This window comes from Pimephales promelas, chromosome 2 (genome assembly GCF_988280905.1).
Source record: "Pimephales promelas chromosome 2, fPimPro1.hap1.1, whole genome shotgun sequence".
NCBI lineage: Eukaryota > Metazoa > Chordata > Actinopteri > Cypriniformes > Leuciscidae > Pimephales > Pimephales promelas.
In genome coordinates, this window is record NC_142770.1 from 10,061,686 (window position 1) to 10,089,678 (window position 27,993).

Consider the following 27,993-nt stretch of genomic DNA (forward strand, 5'->3'; position numbering starts at 1 on the left):
AGTCATTATTTACGAGTTAATTTCAAGAAACAGATCAATCAATGAAAAAAATACCGTTGAACGGGTTCATTTCAACGATCCTTTGATCCGGTTTATGAATGACAATAATTCGTTCATAAATTACAAATTGTACTGATTGTTGATTGTTCCAATCCCAGCTGTTGTTGAGTAAACAGATCCCTGGATTGGGAGTTTATCCGTAAATAATGACTTAAATTACCATCTGTTCCTCACAGAAAGGACTTGGCGCATGAGTTAGGCTATATGGACAATGCTTATGAGTTTTTAGAGGTAATATTTGGTGCTTAAAACATGTGAAAACGTGAGGTTGCCGCCTTACATTTTTAAGTAACTTTGATGTGTAAGTTATTTAAAGGGATAGTTCACTTTGAAATTCATTTTTGGTATGTTTTAGCTTACCTCAAGGGCATCCAAGATGTAGGTGTCTTTGTTTCCACAGTATTTTCAATTTTGATATTTTTAGGTCAAACCGTTCTTGTCTGCCAGTCATATAATGGAGGTCTATGGGGTCCACCTCAAAGAGCATGCACAGAGAAGTCCAAATTAAACATGATTTAATGACTCGTAAATGTAAGTACACATTAATGGCCTAAGACACGAAACGAGCAGTATTTATATCATTTTTACCTCTTGTAACAGCCACGTCCAAGTGATCTGAGGGCGCAGGCGCTTTGTGGCTGTGGTTACAAGAGGTTTAAACAGAAGTCAGTCATACAAGTGTAGAACCGAGTCAATAATGACAGAATCTTCATTTTTATTTGTACTAGCCCCACCTAATAATAAACTACAAAAACACAATATGCATCTGGACCAAAGTATCATCATCTGCATGTGCATTTTCTGGCCCATCTCTCATTTTCCCCATAAAAGCTTTGTAATGAGTTGAGGGGAGGGTTGTGGTACTGGGCCAAATTACAAACCTTCCTCCATCATCTAGTTGAGGCAGCTAAACTCTACCTACCAATTACAGCTACAAACCCCCTGAACGCTAAACCATCCTGTTTCAGCCTTTTTAATGTTCTTGTCTCGCAACCCCTCCAGGAAGCCGGATTGTTTGATGGCTCTGATGGCTCAGCAGACAGTCATTTTAGAGGATCCTTTGGGAAAGAGGAAACAGCAATTTAGACCCATTGTCTAGACATTAATGAGGAGAAATGCCTCGTTTAAAAATCAAGAAATGTACGCAATCACTGATGTAACTCTACGAACATGATGAATTTATGAGTCGTTTTTAAAATCTCCATTGCATTAGAATACACATATGTCCTTAATTGTTCTCAAACATGTGTTTTGAAAGCAAACGAGAGCCAGTTATCCAGGAATGGCTAACTGTCAACACATAATCCTCCACACTACAGCGCTAATAAAACCTAATGGCAACCTTTCGTTGTTATTGTTATACAGAAATCGTCACATTCTTGAAGTATAACCTTCTCCATATGCTCTCGTCCAACAGCTGGTTTGTTCTCACTGTGACAAATCCAATGGCAAACATGCGCACGCGGCCCATTGTTTGAGCCTGGGCCGGACATCAGGTTCACCTCCACTGCTGGTCTCCAGATCCCAGTGCAGATAGAGCTAACAACTTGGCTCGAACGTAACGCCTGAAACTCAATACAGCTGTTCCTTCCGAGCTCTTATGAGCAGATCTTGCTAACATGGCCTCGACCTGAAGTATGATTACATGATACAAAACAAAAGCCGTCTTTGGAAAATCTCCAGACATGGTTTATGTGGTTAGCCTGATAAGTTTATACTAAGAAAACTTGGCATTAAACGTGGATACTGTAGGCATATACTCTTAAAATAACGTTTCTTTATTAACATTGATGGTTCCATGAAGAACCTTTAACATGCATGGAGACTTTCCATTGCACAAAAGATCTTTATAGTGAAAAAAGGTTCTTTGGATTAGCCTGTTAAAAACGTTCTTCACACCATTCAAGAACAAATAATTCTTTTAAGAAATGAAATTTTCAGTGAAAGGTTCTTGGGGGAAACTAAATAGTTCTTATGGCATCATGTGAAAATCGAAAGCTTTATTTTTAAGAGTGTATCAACACTATATCCTGCTCAATACAGATAATAATAATGCAGCTGGACACACTAGCAAACTGTTAAGTTGCTTCTTTCACATTTCGCGAAATTTTCGAATAAAAATGTCAAGTTGAGTAGAGCTATGGGTTCAGTGTTATCCGAAACAGATGAACGTGAATCTCGCGATGCTTGGTAGCCTAATTATCGCGACAGTCCGGTCAGTGGCGCTAAAAGATTAGCGCTCTTTCGCGTTTAAAAATAACGGCTGCCACAATAAACCGTACCCAAACCTAACTGATAGTGTTAACAAGAACAAACACGAGATAAAATGTATTTGCTGATGCACCCTGCCATTTTAGTTTGTTTCTACAAGTCTTTGAGGTGAAGTATTTTAATGTGACTTGAAGTAACCGAGAGGTGAGTTAACAAGTTTACTAACAGGCATATGGAGCGAACGTTAGTTGTGATGCTACATCAAAATGTACTCGTTGACAAATCATGCATCATGGCAAAAGTGTTTTGAGGTCACAAAAACATAGTATTGTGCAAGAAATAACATGAAAAGTATTAATTCTTATTTTAATGATTTATGTGAAAAGGAATAAAAGTTGTTGGTCTTTTACTGACAAAAAATGTGCATTGAGCTGGAAACTGCAGGTAGGCCTACGTTTTTGAGTTTAGACATGGATGCAATAGCCTTTGTTAACCTAAAAGTTTTCTAATGGTTATCTGGTTAACCAAGACATCCATCCATCCAGGTTTTAGATTGGGGTTCTGCTAAAAAAAAAAAAATAAATAAATAAATAAAACATGTTGAAAAGGACATCTTCAAGTAGACAAATGAGGTTTAATGGTCTTCGCTAGCTAGCTGCTGTTCAGTTGGTAAGCCAAAAACAAGTAAACGAACAATAATAAAAAAAAAGTCCCTAAAATCTCTTTACAATCAGCAAATTAGATAAGCCTTACAGAAGATTTTCTTACTTCCTTTGGCTAAAGCTATATAAATTTCCCATCTTAACTAGTTACTACCACAAAATGTGTCATTTATAACTATTCAAGTTGTTTTGACGCTTCCAGCTATTGTCTCTGCTAATGACAAGTTTGGATTTTAACTACATGATGAATACCCTGTGCTACGCTCCATCTGGGCCTTGTTTCATCTTGGCTTGATTGCTGAGAGATTGATTGTTGCTTTGGGCTCCGAGGAGGTGCTGTACACGTTAATTTCTTATTTACATATGTTTTGGATCCAAAATAATGTTCTGATTCTCCCTAATCTATCCTTCTACTGCAATTCACATTGCGTCCAAAAGCGTTAGTTAGCCAGCTGTGGCAGTTCTATGCAATATGTCGCCAAGACCATAAAGTGGATCTTAAGCGAGTTAATCTGTTGATTATGATTAAAGCACATTTTTCCCCCAATAAAAATATTTTCTGTATGGGCAAATCGGCTAAACGTTAGCACATCCGTAAGGTGGTTTGTTTTAGTCTGAGAGAATCCAAACTAAAATGTGCAAGAATGAATTGGGGGAAAATGACCTACGAGCGCCTTTCCTTTCAGCTAACCATCGAAGGCTATTTCAGGAGCTGAGGTCAGCAGGCCTCGTTGATGTCACCTCCTGCGCTCTGAAGTGGGGTATTATTTAGGAGCGCTGGAATGTGGTTGAGGAAGTGGTTTAAAGCTACTGTCTACCAGACTCTTCTCGGACTCAAAATATGGACAGGACACAATGAATGGGGGTCTACTGTCCAGACACAAAGGGTTTGAAATTAGCATGTTTCTATGTGAATTAATCTTCTGCATATGCTATTGCGAACAAATTAAACTTTCTTCTACTATAATATAGTAGAATTTTTGAGAATTTCCAAGAGTTTGGTTCTAGCTAGCATGTGGAGCAGTAACCTGAAAAAAAAATCCTTGAAAAACGTTCGATTTACTACCAATTTACTTACCTTCATGTCATGCTAAAAAACATGCTATGTTTTCGTTAAAAAAAAATTAACCTATGGTTACAGCTCAGAGCTATTTTCCATAAAACGATAGTTTAACCAATCAAGACATTAAAATGTATTACAATTTATTTTATTTATTAACTCCCAAATCTAACTAAATTAAAAATAATCACTAAGAACTTAATTTCAAAATGCTGCAAGTTTTACGTGAATCAATTTATGCATCACAACATTATAACGTATCCATTTTGACGTATATCTTAAATCAGCATTAGATCCAATCTAAATGTGAAAACAGTGCAATTAAATATCCAATATTGAGAAATACTGAGATAATCCATAATGGCATAATTTTAATTTTTGTCTCAACTATCCCTTTAAAAGCAGCCAAAGTTGCACTTGATGCTTTGAACTTGTGAAAATACTCCCCAAGGAGCAGCACTGAAGAAATCTCAGAAGTCAGGACCCAGTGTTTGCCTGTCTGATACTGGTATTATGATTGTTTGAGTAGACTTTGTCAAGCAGACATTTCCCCCAAGTATTGTGTGGTTATCTAATCTCAGCGGCTCACTTCGGTATGTGAGGTGCTTGTGGTCAATGCGGCTGTAGTGCACATGCACAGATATCTAGCCGTGTTTCTTCACAAGAGAGACAGGATGAGGGGATTTCAGTAAACACCTTGTCTGACACTTCGGAGTAATGAGAGGATTACGGTGAGACACGTTTAGTTTCCCAACATAAGACAATAGCAATGTGTCATTTTTGGTAGTAAACAAAGCATTAGCCTTACTTTAGCACCAAAAGTTTAGGGTTTGTGCACTTTATGTACAAAATCTGGGAAGACAAACTGCAAAACTAGCTTTTGGAGTAACATGTCATAACCAAAACAATCCTGTAGAGGTCACTGTTCCCCACACACTACTTGAAATCTCCCTCCAATTCAGGTTGGTGCGACAAGCAGCTAGCGGCAAGATTAGCCTTTAAAAAAAGGCACATTAGACCCCAAGAAAAATGTTTATGTGAATGAAATTACTGAAAACTCTAAATTACGGCTTTTCTAGTTTAGCCCAAACAAGTGAGATTAGCACAAACTAAATAAATAAGCTATGCTAAAGCAGTTTGCTTGTTTCTTAATTTATATATTGCAGCACACTAGTAAGCCAAGCGTACCACTTGAAATATTTTATTACTAGCATGTTAACATCACGGGCCTTGAGCTAGAGGCTAGATTGAGTGTTAAAGAATGGTTATAAAATGTTTTTAAGTCCATCCTTTTTGTTTCTTTACCTTTGAGGTAATAGTACAAAATCAACAACTTTTGCAGCGATATCAGCTTTCATTGTTTTTGTTAGCATATATAATTTTGGCTAGCTGATGTAACCCTGCCCTTTAGAAAACAACAGCCTGTTTTAGTAACCAAGAAAATTATAAAATACCAATTACGAATGTGCTGGTATTTCTCGTGGTCCCGTGTTTGCTTTTGACGTGATATATTTACCGACGTAATGAGTTACACAGGACATCTAGTACATCTCAAGTTGACTCTCTATAGGTGTGTTGCGTGCTTGGGAGTCCTGCTGTTTGTTATTCTGACACTGTCGCCTAGCAACCAGCTTTTTTTTAGGGAAATCCTTGTGTGTGTGTGAGCACACCTGGTTTTGTGACGTGAGCAGGCAGTCAATCCTCAATGAGACGAGAGCAGCACAGTGGGATTGTCTGATGTGGGACAGTTGGATGCCAGCCACAAACATATAAGTAATACGCAGAGAGGCTTAAGTTTATGGAGTGTAGGGTTGGTGAAAACAGATCCTATTTGAATACCTCATAGATGTGTGGGTGAGTCTACAATGTATTGTGAAGAAAAGGCTAGATAATTCAGTCTGAAGCTCATTGCTGGGAAATATCTGTACATGTCCCAAGCTTGCTGTGCCCTTGGGTTCATACTGATGCATAAACCGCATTCTATGTCTCACAGCAATAATGACGCAATCTCAGACACAGTCAAGTTATGCCATCAGTCATCGACTTTTTCACCTCGGGTGACTGCAATTGATGTCAACCTGTGACAAGAAAACACTTTTCAAGGGTGATGTTGATGGTAAAAAATACTATGTGAGTCAATGGTTTCGGTCAACTGTTCAAAATATCTTCTTCGTATGGTGGATGGCTTATGAATAGCGGCCTATAGAAACAGCTGCTTATAAGGAATCTATGTGTAAATGCTAGTAGGCTAATCACCTAGCAATCACTCAGAACACACTAGCAAAAACATCTACTGTAGATGTTTTTGCATAGCATGTTGCTATAATATTGCATGTAGATGATCTATGCAATATTATAGCAACATGCTACCAATCAAACGTCCGAATCAACCACTTAGCGATTTCTCAGCACACACCTGCAAACACAAAGAACACCAATAGCTTCATGCTAATAAAAACACCTTATCAACCAGTTTAGTAAACACCAAAAAAAAACACCTTTTGCATATTAACATTCTCAAAAACTCGGAACATCTTAGCAACCACATTTGCTAAACAAGTTAGTTAAAAGTCAACACGTTTTAAGCTAGCTAAAAAACACAGCGGCGTGATTTGAAGGAAACTTTATTTACCCCCTTGAATACTGAGGTTTGTTACCACCACCAGATCAAAGTAATTGCATCTGCAATTACACATATGAAATAAGTATGTCTCTTAGGGTCTGATAAATACTTTAATTCTCATCAAATGATAAGTTAAAAGCAATTACAGCTTGTACAGCTCGTACAGCTTGCTTTTAATAGCTGGTAAACATGGTGTTCTTTAGACAAGAACTAAGTACATTCAATTGAGCCTTTAAGTTTTGTAAATGTGTCTCACGTGTTGGAGATCAGCATCATTATGCGGCGTATCAATTATCATTTGATGTTGTGTAATCATAAGCCCTGCAGCGAATGCTGTCCGTTTAACAGATAAATAGGTTTATTCTGAGAAATGAAAAGGTTTGACAGCAAGCATTTAGAACAAACAGATGAATGTCATTGCATGCTAGGAATGTTTAGTGAAGCCAATCTTTATTGTCTTTCCCTAAGCAGCCAGAAAGTTTTCTAGTTGTGATCTGTGTTTGTGTGACTGCAGTTCCCATAGCTTGGCTCAGGTAAAAGGTCACGGTCCAGGTGCACACCTGGAGGATGTCACTAATGCTAATGCAAATCCTCATGCTTTTGCAGCTCCACGTCCCCATCTGCCTTTTTTAATACTTCCCTCGGTGGAATGCAGGAAAACCGCCAGGGTGACATGTGCGCTCCGTCCCATAATTTCGGCCCCTCTGCGTAGCGACCACTCTCCTTTAAAGCCATGAAGTGGTTTCTAGGCCTTCTAACTGCTTTAAAGGGGAGTAAAAATAAACCCTGGAGACACATGTGCTTTCCATTTGACTCAAAGGAGGAGGTGAGGGGGGGTGGTAAAGAAAGAAAGAAGCACTCATTGTGACCTATTTACTTTGAGTTGTTATGATTAAGTCTAAACCAGCATGCAATTTACAGATTATTCCCTTTAAATAAGAGGGTACGCTCGACACAAGAAAGGGCCCGAGATGAGTGAATGAGGGGGGGAGTGGTTTTTTTTTTTCAATGAAAGAAAATTTAAATATAACCCATGCCACATGAAGATAGCCCAAAATAGCGTATAAACCAATGGTATAGCACATCATATGGAAGGCATACGTATGTTTAACTTCTGTCAAAAGATTGAAATGACATGCTAATTGAAATGCACCCTCTTGACATCCCTATAAATATCACACACACAATGTAGAATATAACCATAATTTAGATTTTAAAATAAAAGCCCACCAAATAAATATATATAAAAACGTTTACATTTTCCAAAGAAAATAAGTGGTGCTTGCCTGTGCAAAACTCTCGCCACAATGCTAGTGGGTTCTCAAGTTGTGTCATAAACAACACACTATACACTATGTACTATGTCCTTAACCATCTAGTGTACTGTAGGAATGTTATAAGGCTATTTTGTCATCCAACTAAATATTATGATAGCGCCTCCCGCTCATAAAAGAAAGTGCATGAAGAGCATGTTCAATATTCCACACATTTTCGGTCCGCACTACTTATTTTACAAAACGGCAAAGGATAGTGCATAAATAGAATTGGGATGCGCCTTGAGTGTTTGTTTTTAGCATGTTGCTGTTCTAAACGTGTAGTTGTTCGCTAGAGTGTTTTTAGCGCGTTCTGAGCTAGGTGATTGTGAGGGTTTCTGAGTGTTTTTAGCACATCATTATGCTAAGATTATGTTTAGTTGCTAGCATGTTCTGAGTGACTGTTAGGTGGTTAAGAGATTTAAATAGTTTTAGCACATTATTATGCTAGTGTTCTCTGTGATTGCTTTAGAATATTCTGTGTTTTTAGCATGCTAAGTGTGTTCTGTTGTTTGCTAGAGTTGTGGAAAGGTGTTCTGAGCAATCGCCATTCGCCGAAGAAATTCTGAATGATATTTAGCACATTATTATGCTCTGACTGTTCTTGATGTCTGCGTTCTGAGTGATTGCTAGGTGGTTAAGTTCTGAATGTTTTAGCACATTATTATGCTAAGACTGTTCTTTATGTCTGCTAGCATTTTGCTAACTTCTTAGTGATTGCTAGGTGGTTTCTTAGAAGTTCTGAGTGTTTTTAGCACATTATTATGCTAAGACTGTTCTTTATGTTTGCTAGCATGTTGCTAACTTCTTAGTGATTGCTAGGTGGTTTCTAAGAAGTTCTGAGTGTTTTTAGCACATTATTATGCTAAGACTGTTCTTTATGTTTGCTAGCATGTTGCTAACTTCTTAGTGATTGCTAGGTGGTTTCTAAGAAGTTCTGAGTGTTTTTAACACATTATTATGCTAAGACTGTTCTTTATGTCTGCTAGCATGTTGCTAACTTCTCAGTGATTGCTAGGTGGTTTCTAAGAAGTTCTGAGTGTTTTTAGCACATTATTATGTTAAGACTATTCTTTATGTCTGTTAGCATTTTGCTAACTTCTTAGTGATTGCTAGGTGGTTTCTAAGAAATTGTGAGTGTTTTTAGCACATTATTATGCTAAGGCCACTCTTGCTATTTGCAAGAGTGTTCTCAGCAATTGCTTACTCTATTGCAAGTGGATTTTTTCCACCAGTTTTATCATCCACATTAAAATCACCACAGTCTGATCACAGTAAGTTAGACAACAAAGTTTAGCACTGTAAGTGTCAACAACACTATTAGCGCATTAGCAAGCGCCACTTATGATAAGATCCTATGAAATGCCATTAGGGATTGCTAATCGATTAATCTTTCAAAACACTGCTATCTCATGTTCAAGTCAAATGTTGCAGTGCATATAGACATTGTTGCTTTAACCATTTATCTTGGCCATGAGTGACTCAGTGTTCAAATAAAGAAACTAAGTGTTTAATCAATATCCTTGGACTAAGGAGGGAACAAGCCTTATCTTTAAGCTATACGCCAACTAGGGGATTTAGAGATAATATTTAAGACAACATATGATAGTTGCTTCCACCTAACTACTAATGATTAATCTTTATGTGATTCTAAAGGAAAGACACTGTTTCCCATCTGATGCACTACAATAAATGTGATTACCATTCAACAAATGGTGTGTAAACATCACTGACATATGGTCAGGGGTTAAATTAAGAATAATCCGGAACAACATTCCTGTATGTTCGATTCACAAAAAAAAATTCTTAAACCACTATGGAAATTTAATAAGTATATTTTCTTTTAAAATATGCAACCTCTAAACTTTAAATGCATATAAGAGCAAAGTAGCATTGGATGTTTGGCATGCGAACTCCAAATATGCGGACTACAAAAGTTCTGGACAAAACTAGATGAACTTGTTTGCATAATGTCTGACATGCTCATTCATGTATTCGGCCTAAAGAAAGCAAGGACATCCTGTTCCGTACAGTTTTTGTTTTAAGCAGAGATCATGCGAGGCCATGCCACGGATGCCGCGGGGCATTGTGGAATCTGCGTGCAGACAGTTTTTTACCTGAGACAGGTAATCGCAGCAGCCGTGTGCCAATTCCTGTTCTAATCTTAACTCTCTCGCCAAACAAGTTTTAAGAGGTTGGGAACAATCAAAAGACAAAGTGTGCAGTTCATTAAAGGTGCAGCTTTTATCCACACACTCGAATAGGAACACTGTCCATCTTGGACAACCAGTCGTGTTGGCTTATAGTAGCTAGATGAAAGCAAACTTTGGCTCTTAAAGGATTAGTTCACCCAAAAATTTAAATCGTGTCATCATTTACTCACCTTCATGTCATTCCAAACCCATAATGACTTTCTATTTTCTGTGGAAAACTAAAGGAGATATTTTGAAGCCGTTACAAATGCTTTTGTCCAAAATGGACTAATAAGTATTCACTCATAATCTTAAACTTTGACTTTGTATCTTGTAATTGTGACTTTGCATCTCCCAAAGCATATTTACTTATGTAAATTCATATTTACATATTTAAACACACTCTTTCTATGTATACATGTATTTTTATATATATAATTATATTTATATAGGTATATAATGTGTATATATACATACACATATATACACTGAAAAAAAACTTGGAGTAGGATTTACAACTTTTTTCACTAAGAAAATGCTAGTAAATTTACAAAGATTTGTAAAGGTAAAGTAAAAGTAAAAGTAAAGTAAAAGATTAAACATATTTATCAATAGATTTAATTACAAATCTTTAAGTTAAATTTACTTGGAATATGGATTTAAGTAAACTTTACAGAAAATAAGTCATTTTAACTTGGCTAGTAAAAGGTTGAGTAACATTGATTTAGTTGAAATTTCCTTTGCCTTTGCATTACATTTCACTAAAACAATAATATTGAATTTTATTAGTCATTTATAGTATGTGCTTTACTTAGATCATCATCATGTCAGATGTTAAGTATTATGTGAATGCAAAGATCTCAATACTTGGTAGACAATACACAATGGCGGTTGTAACATTTGATGGGTCGTTTTAAATTTACTCGAAATGTCACAAAATGGCAAGTTACTAATACTGACAACAAAAATCTATGATAAAACATTGTAAATACAGCTGGAAACCAGTGAGAAATGAACCTCATTAATTATTCAAGGTCCAGTGCATGATGGGAACCCCAGTATCAGTAATTTTATTGAGTTGATATTTACACTTTCATTTCTGCTCGCTTGAATGAAGTACTGATATGGAATTTACTTAGTTTTTTTTTTAATTCTTGCCTGAGCTGGACTCCAGATTTGTAACAACTAGATCAGGAACAGGTGAATCCCAGCTACAAATGAGCCCTTGGCAGGGATTAACGGCTTACATTTTCCCACTGTTTTCCCACTAAACTGGGACAGTTGAAAACAAGAGCATCTTCCCTTAGGCCTGATTTGTTTTAAACCCCCAATTTGAATGAGAGCTAGAGATTGGATGTGATAAACTGTGAAGTAGGCCGAATCTCAACCAAAACAGATAACAACTAAGGCTTGTTTTAATCCAAACATGCGGTGTTATAGAAAGTCAGACATCCTGATAACGTTAAGGGAATGTCTGTTTCAAAAATATCATGAGAATAGGAGAAATGGGTCTCCTCAGCTATTTAACAGACACCACGGCTTTAAGAGCCAAACCAATGTTCACTGTTAAGTTTGCTCTTGTGGTCCATATGTTTTGCTTGCACAGCTTTTAGGAAAACCTCTGGTCCTTTATAACTCAGAAATGACAAAATAAACCAGATAGTTATACCATTATAAATAGCACCAGCGTTATTGCTACAAAAAACACCTGTTAGAAAATACAGCCTGAAACAGACTGTTTTTAATAGTTTAAAAGTTTCTGAAAGTTCTTCACTTATTCTGTTCCCAAACAGAAAGAGAGAACAAAAAAAACAAAAAAAAGCGAGCACATGTGAAACTGATCATAGCATATTACCTTATATGAGGTCAAAAGTGCAACCTCCTGCTTGGTAGACAAATTTCTAGGATTCTCTGAAGCAAAACCAATACTGTAAACATTACGGGGCTTTATTACATTACCAAAAGGGTCAGGTGAACATCCATGGATGAAAGCAGGTCTTTCCCTCCCTCTGGGCGAGCAGCTGTCAAAGCTGTAAGGTGCACAAAATACGACAAAACTCTCACGGTTCTCTGCAGAGATGCTTGTCTTGGAATGATTAATCTGAAAAAAAATCACAGAAAATGCAAAGAATTAAACAGTATTGCTAACAAAACTTTCTAGTTGCATTAATTTTTTCAGCTTTTTGGGTTGTAGTTAAACTGGTAATAATAATAAATACATATATTTATAATATATAAATCTATGTAAAGAAATAACTTTGCAAACATTTATGAATATAAATTGTATGAATATAATTTAAAAGTAATAAATGCATGTGTGTGCATATATATTTTAAAAAATAACTTGTATAACATTTTATATATATACATACTATAGACTTACTATGCATATAGTACTATATATATAAATACATAAGAATATATACATATAGTTTTTAAATATAATCAAATATATGAACATATATATATATATATATATGAAATATACAAACATTAAAATACATGTATTTTTATGTGTATGTTGATATGATATGCATGCATATAAGTAATATGGAATAAATATATTTTAATATTAAATTAAATATTTATAAAATATACATATATAAAATTATTATATATAAAATATATTATATATATATATATATATATATATATATATATAAAAATGCTCAATAATATTATTGTATAAATTGACTAATTTTCTTAATATTTTCTCAACATAACAGAGAAGTCCAGGAAGTATTTTGAGCAAGAGAGAAGGCCCATATTCATGAAGAAATCATGTTTTTGTAGTTGGTAACACGGTTAACAATGAAATTCATACACACGGCTGGGTGAAAATCAGAGAAAGGCAAACGCTCAAATATTGCAAATTGATGTTCCCCGTGGAGCTTTGTCTCGGATTAGTTTTGCATGTTTTGTTTACCAGATGTCTGAGCGTCAGCTTGGAATGGCATCTTCTTTTTATGCACCATAATCAATCTCAGACATCAAAAAAGATAAAATCATGTTGACATTGAGTAATCCAGTTAGCATGTTTTCCGTCTTTCCTGTAATAGCTGCGATCTGCGTTTGATTCACTCCAGATACCAGCACGACTGGGTACAGGCTGCCGAAAATAAATGGATGTTAAAGATGGACACATCTTGCACCTGTATGTCGGAGGTCTGTTGCTTCTACAGTTACAGCAACAACACAAAGCCCTCAACATCCAGCGGCTCTCAGTGGGCATTTGACCCGCTACCAGGAATATAACAGTCGGCACGAGGGGGCCTGAATACGTTCTGTTTGTTTTTCCAAATTCTGCTACGATCTGAAGCTGCGAATTAGCTCCAGTTTGATCTACACATGAGCTCTCGCTAAGAACATCGAAAAAATAACACGGCCCGGCGAGGAGCATTCCGCGCATGTTTGATTTTCCCTCAGAAAATTGCGCGCTTCAAAGGAACGCTCTACGACGAACGGGACATAATCTTACCGAAAAGACCTCACCTTATATCGCTGACATAACAAACTGATTTTTATTGAGCCAAAAAAATAATATTATTTCCTCAGCACAAACCAATAACTGTATTAGTACAATTTTCAACTGAGAGGACAGACCAGAATGTACAGCCGCCGTGTTGAAGATTCCCACGAGAACCTGTTACGTTTGTTTGTTCTTGTTCTGGTTCTTCCAGTGAAAGTGTACATGAATCACATGGGCCACCGACCAAAACATACACTTACAAAATATTCATACCATTTCGCTTGTTTTGTCATCCTGTTGACTTTTGTCATGCCATTAACCCTCAGAACGTCTTGCTACGTCAAACACCTGGTCTGGAATTACTCCAGGCGTGTTAGCTTGTCATAGATCAACAAAGTATTTTTACACAAAGGCCTTGAATGAATAGTGTGTAGCAGATATCAGTTTTCAGTGATGCGCAACAGCTCAGAACATTTCTGATTTGAAAATGAAACTATATGCAAAGGTAGCCTAATTTACGTCATGAAAGTCCCAAACTACAGAGCTTAATGGTTCCACTTTAAATCCAATAATAACCCATTGGACAGTGATGAATTAGTCAAAAAATGTCCAAAATTGCCCCATACCCTTAAATATGGCACTATTTGAGGGGACAGCCATTCGTAGTGTGTCCGAAACCATAGTGGATGTTATCGAGAGCATTCATTCAATCCCATAATGCACCACAATAACTACAACCGATGGACGCTCAACTGCTAGAGAATACCCATAATGCACTGTGAGAGTCAAAATAAATACCCATGTCTGACCATCAATTCATCAATTCATTTTCCAGACCGCTGGTCCAATGTGGCTACAGCATAATATCATACAGGCATAAATTCCTTTTTAATTGATTATTACATTTTTCCATGACAGAGTTTAAGATAAATATTTTCATCTTACAACTACTGCAACACATTCTCATCCCAAAAAGTCATATAACTGACGTTTTGGGACGTCTTTTGACCATACGTCAATATTCGCCTTTTTAGGGCCCCCTTTATCGTCGGTAGATGGCGATCCCGGGCCGTCATACAACTGACGCTTTACCTTTAACGTCAGTTAGGTGACGGGTTAGGTTTAGGTCTGGGGTAGAGTTAGGATCCCTTAACCTCATCTACCGACGTTTAAGGGGGCCCTAAAAAGGCGAATATTGACGTATGGTCAAAAGACGTCCCAAAACGTCAGTTATATGACTTTTTGGGGTGAGACTGCGCTGACTACTGCTACTAGTTTCAAATTATTATTAAACACCAAGCACAAACTACGCAAAACCCTTCCCGCACATTCAGTGTTCCAATTCACTCACTCGTTTTCATTCACTCCCTCAAGTGAACTACATTCGTGGACTAATGTAGGGAATAGTGAATGAGGGGTGATTTCTGACACATCCCGTAATTGCCACGTTCTACTCTGAGCTGTTCAATTACGCGTTTCAATGGAAACATAATCAACGCCTAAATGAATCTATAACGTCAGGTGGTACAGCGGTCACATGGTACAAGTAGGAGCTTTCTGAAAATTCCAAGTTTACAAGTTGTAATTACAAGGTCTACGAGGACGTGAACACTTTTACAAGTTGAAATCTCGTAATTACAATAATTATGACCGTGCGTGAACACTTTTTACACTAGTTACGCAGTTCAAACTTGTCAATATTTGATGGCCCCAACAATACACGTGATTTCTCCTCTTGTACGTCTGCGGAAATGACAAAAAAATTTTATTAACGTAAACTTAGGGTTCTTAAAACATTAAAATAATTGATCATGCTTAATGCAACATCATCATTACAAAACTTCCTAACTTAAAGGGATAGTTCACCCAAACATGAAAATTCTGTCATCATTGCCTCAAGTTGTTCCAAACCGAATCTGCTGAACACAAAAGAAGATATTTTTTTTAAAATTGTCAGTAACCAAACAGTTGATGGACCCCATTGCCTTCCATAGCATTTTTTTGGGAAACTGTCTGGATATCAACATTTCTTCACAATATCTTCTTATATACTGCACATGCTAATCTAAAATAATCAAAACTTAAGAAATTCAGTTTAACATTATTTGAAAGCTATTTTGGTCTGCTAGTGGGTCCCAATCTTAGCTAGAGGCTGTAATAGCTACACCTGTCTGCGAGCCCTTGGAGGATCGAGCTGACCCGGGAATGGAAACCTTGCAGGAGATCTGGGAAAGCAGCAGACGTGGGATCAGCAGAACCTGGCGTCTAGACGAAGGTGCCGTACCTGCATTCCTTCCAGAGCGACTCATCCCAGCGGGCTTAAGGTCGCCGTTGAGCAAGACATGTGGGAGTGAATCAGAGATTCGACACGAGTGCTCTCGCTCCGGCAGGCCCCGGCAGATGGTCGATCTCCACACTGGAGCGCCACATGTCAACATCGGCCGACCACAAACCCCCCAGCGTCCCCCTCTATCCTGTCACACTCATAGGCCACACGTTAAACACCACACGCAAACCCCCCAATCATCTAATTACACTATTTGAGACAAGCATGTCATTTTAGGTTAGTAACTCGCCATTGAAGAGTCGACGGAGTCTGCAATTTGAAGGAAAATCACATACGAGCGCTGCTGTCGGTGCATTTAGGCCGTGCTGCGCTAGGCTAAAATGAAAAGGCTAGCTGACGTCACAGGCGCGAGTTGAGGGCCGTCGTGAGGCAAGAAATGAAAAGCCTGGCCTGCGTACTTTGGGCTTTAAAAAAACGGGTTAAAGCAGGTCAGGAGCGGAGATGAAAAGGCTGGCTGTTTAACTTGTGGGTAATTCTTCATGTGTCGGTTTTTAAAGACGTTTGGTGAAGCCTTTCGATCTTATTTGGAGATCGAGAAGCACTTTAAACTCCTCCGAGCCAAGAAACACCAGGCCGTTCCTTCGAAACGTGAGCTTTCTGCAACATTTGCGCAGGATAAATGCTGATATAACTCACCTTGCCTTGCCAACCGTCTTTATCACACCAGTGTTTTTTTAGGACGAGGCAGTCCCTGATGAGCACTTACCGTGTACATGATTTGCGAAGTTTTTAACCTTTCACAATTGCAAAACATTGCATCACAAAGGAGTAAATCACACTGAAACATTGAAACCATTCATTTTGCAAAGGTTAACAGTAACTGCTTAATACATCGGGAACATATGAAGGGGTTCTGGGAGATTTATAGGCCGGCGGATGACTCTGGAGATGAATCAGAGACGATGGTGGTCCAAACGATTTAATCAAAGGGGTTTTGGGTTATTTTCAGGCATCGCAGAGATTCAGCGATTGCCTTGGAGTGAGAAGCTTCTCGGTTACACTAAAAGAGGTGCTAAAGGGTGTCTTGATCACAACAAAAAGCATGAAGTAATTGATAACTTAAATAAGAGGGTCCTAAACAATAATTATTGAGACTGTTCAGCAAAAAATAAATAGCATAACAGATTCAGTGCTTGATTTAGAGAAGAAAACTTCTGTTAAAAATAAACAAGGAATAATAAAAAATTACGAGTTTAATGAATAAATAAAATAACATATTTAGCGATAACTTTAGAGAAAATTGCTTCTAGATTACACAAAATAAAAATATTAATAAAAAAGTATACAATTATGTAATTAAGACTTTAGCATAAAATGGAATAAGAGACTATTTGATTACACTGAAAATTAAATGTTGATAAAAAATTAAGAGAATTTTCATTAAAAAACATAAAATTAATAGATAGAACAATAGATTTAGTGATTGTTTTAGAGAAAGGTTTAGACCAAAATTGATAAAAAGAGAAAAACTGTTACTGTGACTTTACAAAAAAATAGTGAAATGAATAAAATAACAAAGAGAAGTTTCTAGATTACACCCCAAAATGCAAATTATTCATACTTTAACATAAAATAACTTTAAATTCAAAGATAAAATAACAAATTCAACCATTGCTTTAAACAAAGAGTCTACCACTGTCAATTAAACTACAATACACAAATAAATATAAACATTAATAAAAATGAAGAAAATAATGTAATTCAGAATTTTCAACAACAAACAAATTAGAAAGAAATAAAAATAATAGCAGATTTGTTCTAGTTTCCAGCGTTATTGTACAAACCGAATTTAAAGAAAAAAATTTAAAACTGGGACGAAAATAAAAAACGACTAAGGTGAACTATGCAAATAACACAAATTAACTGGGGAAAAAAAGGAGTAATGTTAATGGAAAAAAAATCTTTAGCATTGCGAAATCTATCTGAAATCCTTAATTTAAATTCATGTTATTATTTGTTTTGTTTTGCTTTTGTTGCAGCCGAATTGAGAATATCAGCGCGCTACCGATACTGGCATTGTCATGCAGGTCCAGACTTTGATTTAGCCAAATAAACGTTTGCTGGGAAACAAAGAGTGTGTTTGTTTATCCCTAAACACACCTGAGACAGGCGCACTGCAGGGGATTGTGGGAGTCCTAATCATTCATCCCACGTGTCTTTTACCATGTATTATCTTCAGTAAGACCCAGACGCACCTGAATACACCTTAGCGGCCCCCTGTTGCTGGCAGTAGCAGAGATTTGAGTGTGTGTGTGTGTGTGTGTAGGGGCCAATAGAGCAACAGGTTTGTTGTGTGAGTAGCTGTGTCCACCTGTCTGTGACTCAGTGGAATAAAAGCTGGCTCTTCAACAACAATAGCGCTCCGCTTGGTAACCGTGAGAAATGTGTGACAGAACCGTCTTTCAGCAAGAGCTTTGAAGGATTGATTCCGAAATAAACATTCAGCTTTCGACTCTACGGTGGTTTGGCGTGTGATAGAAAGGTTTGTGTTTATCCGCACGACTTTGAATCATCTCTTGTCAGCGGTGTAATTGAGTGGTAATAATGTGATATGTAAAATACATCGCCTGCGGAGCTTTTTATGCAACGATTCTTCCAAGATGAGCACAACTCGAGCGTGTAAATAACAATAACATCGTTCAATATCACATTTCACACACCTTGACAGATCACATCAAACAGATTGAATTTCACATCTTGAATGACTGTCTTATCTATTTATCCATCCATCCACCCTTTTGACTGTTTGTCTATCTAAACGTTCATCCATCCATTCGTTTATCCTTCCATCAATCCATCCATCCATCCATACATTTATCCTTCCAGCCATCAATCCCTTTATCCATCCATCAATCTGTTCATCCATCCATCCATCTGTTTATCCTTCCATCAATCCGTTCATCCATCCCTCAGTTTATCCTTCCATCCATTCATTCATCCATCCATCTGTTCATCCATCCATCCATTTATCCTTCCAGCCATCAATCCCTTTATCCATCCATCAATCTGTTCATCCATCTGTTTATCCTTCCATCAATCCGTTCATCCATTCCTCAGTTTATCCTTCCATCCATTCATTCATCCTTCCATCCATTTATCCTCCCAACCATCCATCCATTTATCCTTCCATTCCTTTATCCAACTAAATTTAACAAGTACGTTTATTCTAATATAGTTAGTACAGCTAAATGGCTGTTAGGCTTATCCAATAAAAATGGATTGATGGATAGATTGATGGATGGACAAATGAGTGGATGGATGAATGGATGGTCAAATGAGTGGATAGATGATGGATGGAAAAATGAGTGGATGATGGATGAATGAATGGTTAAATGAGTGGATGGATAAATGGATGGTCAAATGAGTGGATAGATGATGGATGGAAAAATGAGTGGATGATGGATGAATGGATGGTCAAATGAGTGGGATAGATGATGGAAGGACAAATGTCCATCCATCTGTTTATCCTTCTATCCCTTTATCTTTTCTTCCATCCTTTTACCCTTCCATCCATTCATCTGTTAATCCTTTCCTTTATCCGTACATCCATTTATCCACACTCTAAAAATACTGAGTTATTTCAACCCAAATTTGGATCAAATATTGACAAACCCAGTAATTAGCACATTAAATAAAATTGTTAACCCAAAGTTTGGGTTTGTCCATATTTTACCCCAAATTGGGTTAAAACAACCCAAACTGCATCCAAACTGTACTAAATAAATTATGCTTACTAGTTGGTTACATGGTTTCACTGTAAAACATGGCTTCAAGGGGCTTATTGCTTTTATAAAACGGTTACTCCATAAAAATATTCAATTTGAATATCTATTTTATTCATAAAATAAACACCAGCAACCAAAAATAGAAAGTTAAAACACATTTATTCCTCCGCCAAGCAATGTAGTTCCAAATAGGTTGCCAAGCAACACATGCAACAACTGAGAAATCACAAACGGCAGTTGCGCAGTAATACTAACGTAATGCGGTCACAGGTGTGTGTTTGTTGATTAATTTACTACGACTTCGAACGTGGCTCAACCAATCAGAATCAAGGACCAGAACTATCCTTTTGTAATTATCACTGATGCATGGAAACGATTTGAGAAGTGATTATAAACCTTATTAGCCAGGTACATGAATATTAATTTAGTGATAGCAGTCATAACCCAATTTCTTCTCAGCGATTGTGTTCATGTGTCCGTTGGACTGACGAAACTTGTGGTTAATATATCGAAATTCAATGCTAATTAAATTTCTTAATTCTTCGAGCTCTTAAAATATAATTATGGCCCTAAAAGAAAGGTGGATGAACTTTGAAATATTTTTCCTTGCTGTTGTCACTAAGTCACTCCAAGTTGTGCATTACAGTGTTTTTGCCTCTAGTTTTAAAAATATAGATTAAACTTAGATGTGACATTGTTTCCATCTGCTTTGTTAAACAACTCCTTGGAACTTTATTTTCAGGCTCGCATGCTCCAAAACTTGCAGGCAATGAAAATCAAATCAGTGTGTCAGAAAAAAGTACATTTGAGATACATTCGTGCCGGACTTTTAAAAAAGAACTAAAGCAGAATAAACTACAGCTATGCAACCACTTGCACGCAAAGACTCACAAGAACCTCATGCCGAATGCAGATTTTGGCACCGTTCTTCTCTCAGAGCTGTAAATGCAGTGCACTCCTCCAAGCAAGTCCAGTCTCACATCTGTTCGCTAAAATGCACGAAGAGGATGTGTTTTCACCATGATAACATGCTAAAGATCATACAGCCGCTAGCATATTGAACTGTTTGAGGAAACAGGCAGCTGTCACGCTAAACGTTCTCACTGCATTCGCTACGGTGTCAAGCTTACCTGCATTGAGACACATTAGCAACAAAGGCCGCCACAACTGCTAGGCCTGTACAATGGAGATTACTGTATGTTTACTTTGTGGTAAACTTTGAAATGGAGTGCATATGCCCATCCCTTTGTACCTCATTTGATATGCTTTGTGATGTTGCCATGGAAATGAGAAAAACTTGGAAACATGGCTTCTTGGATCCAACAAGAACGTAACTGGGTCTTTATTTGAAAAAGGTTACACTTGATTTTAAGGTGTCATTGTTACAGGACATGTGTTGTAAAAAAAACCCTCAAGACTTTATTGATGAAATTTAAACAGTCTGGTAGCAGGTTAAGATGGTGGAATAACAGACGTCAAGTCAAACAAAATGTAATTAGTTATATGCTGCTTATGGGCCAAAATAATTATGCTAAATTTCAAGGCTGCTTCACATATACTTTGTGGAGAAGTAAACTTAGCTACACGCGAAAGAGAGAGGCGAGTCTCAGCAGAACACATGTAGTTAAATAGCAACAAAAAAAAATGTGTTAAATCTCTGTAGTTCTCTTGTTTATGAGTCGTTTCTACCTGGGTTTGAATTTACCATCTTTGAGCTGTAAGCCCACATCCTGAACCACTGCCACACCTTATTAACATCTTGTGGCCTATAAAAACACACATCAGAGATGCAAATCACAACACACACACACACACACACACTATGTATATATATATATATATATATATATATATATATATATATATATATATATATATGAATAAGTTTGATTAATCCAACTAAATTTAACTAGTAAATGTATACTAATATAGTTAGTACACCTTAATGTAGCTTTTTATGGCTTTTAGGCTTATCTGATAAAAATGGATGGATAGATGGTTGGATGGATGAGTGAGTGGATGGATGAGTGAGTGAGTGGATGGATGAGTGGATGGATGGACAATTGAGTGGATGGATGAATGGATGGTCAAATGAGTGGATGCATGGATGGTCAAATGAGTGGATTCATGGATGGTCAATGAGTGGATTCATGGATGGTCAATGAGTGGATGGATGGATGGATGGATGGATGGATGGACAAATGAGTGGATGGATGAATGGATGGTCAAATGAGTGGATGGATGATGGATGGTCAAATGAGTGGAAGCATGGATGGTCAAATAAGTGGATACATGGATGGTCAAATAAGTGGATACATGGATGGTCAAATGAGTGGATTCGTGGATGGTCAAATGAGTGGATAGATGAATGGATGGATGGACAAATGAGTGGATGGATGAATGGATGGTCAGATGAGTGGATGGATGGTCAAATGAGTGGATGCATGGATGGTCAAATGAGTGGATGGATGGACAAATGAGTGGATGGATGGATGGTCAAATGAGTGGATTTATGGATGGTCAAATGAGTGGATAGATGATGGATGGTCAAATGAGTGGATTCATGGATGGTCAAATGAGTGGATAGATGATGGATGGACAAATGAGTGGATTTATGGATGGTCAAATGAGTGGATAGACGATGGATCGTTAAATGAGTGGATGCATCGATGGTCAAATGAGTGGATGGATGGATGGATGGATGGATGGATGGACAAATGGATGGATGATGGATGGTCAAATGATTGGATGATAGATGAATAAGTAGGTGGATGGATGGACAAATGGGTATGTGGATAAATGGATGGAAAATGTGTAGGTGGATAGGTACTATATGCATGGTCAAATGAGTAGGTGGATGGATGGATGGATGGATGGTTGGGTGGGTGGATGGATGGATGGATGGATGGTTGGGTGGATGGATGGATAGTTAGATAAATGGATGGATAGATAATGGATAGATTTGCATCTCTTAATATTTTACAATATTGCTGTTTTACTGTATTTTTTATCCAATAAATGCAGACCCGGTGAGCCTCAAGAGACTCATAAACAAAGACAAATCTTACAGAAGCCAAACGCTTGAATGGTATTGTATATATTTATCAAATCACATTTTATGTAAGAAAAACACCTGAAATATATTTAAAACTTTTTATCTTTTAACAAGATGATTTCTACACAAAATGACAGTGTCCCATTAACCAACCATTTTAAAATGAGCATTTTTAGCATGACCTCTCAGATCATGGCATTATGACCTCTCTGAAATGTAAAAACAGTTGTTATGACATGAAATCATTAATAATTTACCCGCATGAACAGTGAGCCAAGGCTCTCCATGAGGTGCTTATTAGATGTTAAAGCTTGTTATTACCTGATAGCAGCCTGAAGCTCATTTACTGTAATCCAACTAAAGCAAACAGGCAGCCAACAGGGATTATATTAAAAGGGGTATTAAGAAACATATCCACATATTTGGCAAGCCACACTTTTTCCGAAGATGCAAACCTCTTGTCAGACATGGAAAAAAAAAAGGTCTTGAATTTCTTTTAGAAGTCCGGTTGAAATGATACTCTCGCGCAATAAAATGATGGGATTTTTTTACGATGGCCTCTAAAACAATATCAAGCGCATCACGTCACTTAAGTCGTAGGAAGTTTTATTGCCGCGGAACTAGTAAGGGGATTTCGCTGTCTTGTATAGCAATAGCAATTGCCGAGCAACGGACAGAACAGTACAATAACATTTAAAGGTTAAGTGCCCAAACAGACCACCTGAAAACAATTCTGAATGGTGGCTCGTCAAGTCTTTCTGTTTTTTATTAATGTCTCACGTCATCCATGAAACAAGGGGCTGGAATAAAGTTGGCCAGTGCTCGGCATCTGCTGCAATTGTTTATTGAAATATGCCCATATTTTTCCATTACTCCCCCAGGACCCATATTCAAGGAACGATACATTCCAGTGAAAGAAAAGGAGCGATTCCTCCAGCAGGACTTATGATTGTATTCCTGGAAGAGAGCCTGGTAAGAGACGAGGTTAGTTAACGTCAATTACAGAACGAGCTAGCTTACAGAACTTACTCCGCAAGGTTGGTCGTACATGGAGTTGGAGAAACATTCACAATGATTTTCATTGTTGACTTTTGGACACTTTTATACAGGTACACGGGTTCTGTTTACAGAGTTGAAACTTCACAAATTCGAGTTTGAGGTGAATGAGTTGAGTTTGGATTGGGATTTGAAGGCTATGGAAATCTGCTTAGTTAGGATGGTCTGTTTTGGGATAATGGGACAATAACATGACAATTATATTTGTCCAAATCTATTTCTTTAAATAACACATGCATGGAATTTATTTTAAAAAATTAGATGTCCCAATCTCTCTCTCTCTCTCTCTCTCTCTAAACAAAGCCCAGCAAATCAAGACCATGTGATGCAGAAACATGCAGAATAAAACCAAAGCAAAACATAAAACAGGAAGTGACATCATATGTCACCTTCATGACTGCGTGTCAAGGTCAAAAAGTAAAAAAAAATATATAATTCGACCTTTTTAAAGGGTTAGTTCACCCAAAAATGAAAATTAAGTAATTACTTACTCACCCCCATGCTGTACCAACCCTGTAAGACCTTCGTTCACGACATCTTCGGAACACAAATGAAGAAATTTTTGATTAAATTTGAGAGGTGGACCACTGCTACATAGGCTCCTAAGGGATTGAAACTTGACGGCCCAGAAAGTCAATGAAGAAAATGTTTAAATATCCCATGTGACTTCATTGGCTCAACTATAAGTTTATCAAGCGACGAGAATACTTTTTGTGCAAAAAAACAAACAAAAATAACGACTTTATTCGACTACTCCATTTCTTCCTTTAGGCCTGAGACAAGAGTTCAAGAGATTTCCACGACCCATGCGCGAGAACTGAACTGAAGGAGATCGTAATTCTCCCGTATTCTCATTTGTCATAGTCATTTACACAACAATGATGTACTAAAAACAGAAACATTTTCCTTTTCCTTTTTTGAGCACAGACGACAACGTGCGTATTATTTGACTGTTTTCACAAATTCGTTTTTTGGTAATGGAGACGTTAACGGTATATTTGCAAAAACTTGCACTTTGGAACTTATTTTCAAACGGTCACATTTTCAGGCCCTAAAACGCAGTTTAAATGAAGGGCCAAAACTCCAAAAAATTCCCATTTTTAGTTGAAAACGGTGTTGTTTAAACGGCCCCTAAGACCTCTGTGAGATGAGACAGGAAGTGATGTCTTTTCTGAGAGTGCTGCATTGGAAAGGTGGGGGAAAGATAATTGCTCTCAGCAGCCTGACAGAAAGGGGGAAGAAGAGAAAGCCAGAGAGAAAGGCTGCCAATTTGATCAAGATGCTTGTGGCGTGCACATATGGGCTTCATTACGGCATTCGGCTGACTGTGGTGACCCCCATTGGACTAGATCAGCGTTTTCTCGCTGACGGGGGGCGGCCTATTGTCCCGCCGGGCCCTAAAGACCACGAGGACAACCTGCAGGTGGACTTTGGCAACACTCTGGTGTGGTCGCCATCCAAACACATTCCCGCGTTCTCCACCAACTTGGAGCTCTGGGCCAGGCCTGGAGCGTCTCCAAATGAGCCTCAGTCATCTTGACGACACTCTGCATGCACAAAAACGCACGCCAAGGTTACGCCATCTCTGACGTCCGTCAGGCGGGAATCCTCTCCCTGTTTTCTTTCTTGATCAGCCGGAGTGTTTTCTCTGCGGTTCGAGAGACAGAAATCCGAACATGCCAGTGATTATTGCTGGCCCGTAACAAGCTCTAAATTCATTTTGCTGTCGACTCTGCTGTCGTCAAGCCAAATTAACATGGCGGCTGGAAAATACCCTGGAAGAGAGTCACGGACACGCCTGTCCTTCGCAAGACGTCCGCTCGAAAGCGCGCCCCTGTTGAGGAGGGAGAAAATAAACGTGTATCGGATCACATCTCCTCTGTTTGGGCCCCTCTCTCCGTGGCAACCATGAAACAAGCTTGTTTTCCCATCCGACCAAAGCACCCGAGATTATAAGAAAAGAGCTGAAGGGGAAATGTGTGCTAAATGTTTTATGATCGGAATTAATAGCATTCTCACTGACAAACTAATTGGTGTAGGATTCACTTCAACTCAAAATTACAAGAAACTGTAGGATGTAAAATGTTGAAATTACATACGAATGTGCAAATAATTGTAATTTAAAGGAATATTTCAGGTTCGATACAAGTAAAATCTCAGTTGACAGCTTTAGCAATGTAAAGCTGCTTACATAATATTGTTAACAAGTGTTTTGGGGTTTAAAGTGTCGTCATCAGTGTTGGGAGTAACGCATTACAAAAGTAATACATTACAGTAACATATTACTTTTTGCTGTAACGCAGTAGTGTAAGGCATTACTAATCAATTTTCAGTAATATTTTACTCGTTACTTGTTCAGTGAGGCTTGTATTACAGTTGTATTACAGTGTATTGTCTGCTTTTACTTCTTAAAGGCAACAAACTGTGTGAAAGTTTTAAAGCAGTCTTTTAGTGCCAGTTCAGAGCGGTCGTGTCTGTAACATTGTTTTTTCCTCATAAATGCGAACACGAAAACTAAAATAAAATGAATATTTTAAGTTCTATGGAGACTGGAGAGCCAACCCTTCCTCATCCGATTTGCGCAGTGTAATTAACAGAATTGCAAAAAATATATTTTGCCTCCTATTTTTTTTTTGTCACGCATGAATGTGTGTCTTTTCCCTAATATTAAAAATAAAACATAGACTGATATTTGTCTAATGTCTGGAGTCCTTTGAGGAAGCCTAGACGTTTCAATACATGTATTTTCTGAGAATTTTTATTTCAAGTTTTGACTGCAAATGTCATGTCCATAATGCTCCTTAACTAGTTTTGTGGTGTAGGTCTACGTATTTTATAATGTTAACTTCAAATAATACTAATAGCCTAATTTTTAAAAAATAAAATAAAGATAAGGCAGCATTGGATCTGGACGGTAAGGAGAATAATGCTGGGAGTTGTGTCGCAATTCTGTTCGTGGATCTGAGTCGTGTGGCGAATCGCGATTTCGGTTTCATATTGCATATCGTTACAGCCCCAAAGTTGTTCTACTTAGTTATTTTGGTGAAAGTAACTCAAAAGTAATACATGAGTAATGTAACGCATTACAATTCTGAGACAGTAATATTGTAAGGTAATGAATTACTTTTAAATAACAGTAACAAGTAATACCTAATGTATTACAGTTTGGAAGTAACTTGCACAACACTGGTCGTCATGCTGGCTAAAATGTAAAACAGGATACAAATTCGCACAGAAAAGGGTTGGCCCATAACGTTTTAACAATAAAATCATTTTTTTAAGAAAAAGTGGAATTTAATTTTTGTGGTCATCAACATTAATGCCACAGTGCTGTCGAAACTTGGAAATGTAGATAAAAATAACTCAATGGCTCACCTTGAACTGCTACATGATCTGCTGTAAAACTTTCATTTTCCCTTCTTCGGATGAATCAACGGCTGTCATCAGTGTTCATTTCCAGTGACATTTGTTTGGGTTTGAGGGTGCCAGGGACAGATGTGCCATCTCTCCTCCATGCCCAGACCTTCTGATGGTTCCCCTATCAGCTGATTACACATATCCTGTGGTGACGGCCCATTGGCTCTTCAAGACCCCGAGGCCAAGCTGTAGATGGAAGGAAATGGCGACTTACTATGGACTGAGCAGAGACCGAAGTTCCTGTAGGCCATGATAACCAGGAAATCAGAGTCTCGTCAAAAGATGAGTCAGGACTAGACACGCCATCCTACAGCTGTGGGAATCTGAACGGAAATAGTAAAGCCACTTATCAGCCGAATAAGGAATTTGCTGAGGTTAATTACTCTATGCTGAAACATTGTTTGAATGCTTTATACTTTATGCGCCAGAGAAACAAGCACGTATCTATCTTTAGATTTTTGTCTTTGAAATTCTAATTTTGCGGTACCTCTGTATATTTCTATGGCATCACTGTCGAAGAATTAGCTAGTGAATTGGATTTACTCATTGTAGAGTTAACGGAAGTTATCATGTAATAAATCTCAGTATAACTAGAAGATTTAAAAACGAGCACTTCATTCATAAATCTGTAAGATCTTACCTTGACCCAATGAGCGCAGTGCTGAAAAGGGGCAGGGCTACATAACGCCTATACAATGTAAAATATAAACAATAGAGTGAAGTATGTACATTTATACGACACAATAGAGCTCACCCAATAGTTCACTCAAAAATAAAAGTTCTGTCATCATTTACTCACCCTA

General features: G+C 37.6%; 1 long non-coding RNA gene across 1 annotated transcript; it reads right to left on the reverse strand.

Moving 5' to 3' along the window:
- Positions 1-420: 420 nt before the first annotated feature.
- On the reverse strand, positions 421-27,588 carry LOC120486280 (uncharacterized). Its single transcript, XR_005624158.2, has 4 exons — positions 27,149-27,588; positions 12,081-12,222; positions 649-1,118; positions 421-535 (listed from the first exon to the last, which is right to left on the reverse strand). It is a non-coding gene; the product is annotated as an uncharacterized LOC120486280 (long non-coding RNA).
- Between the last annotated feature and the right edge of the window lie 405 nt (positions 27,589-27,993).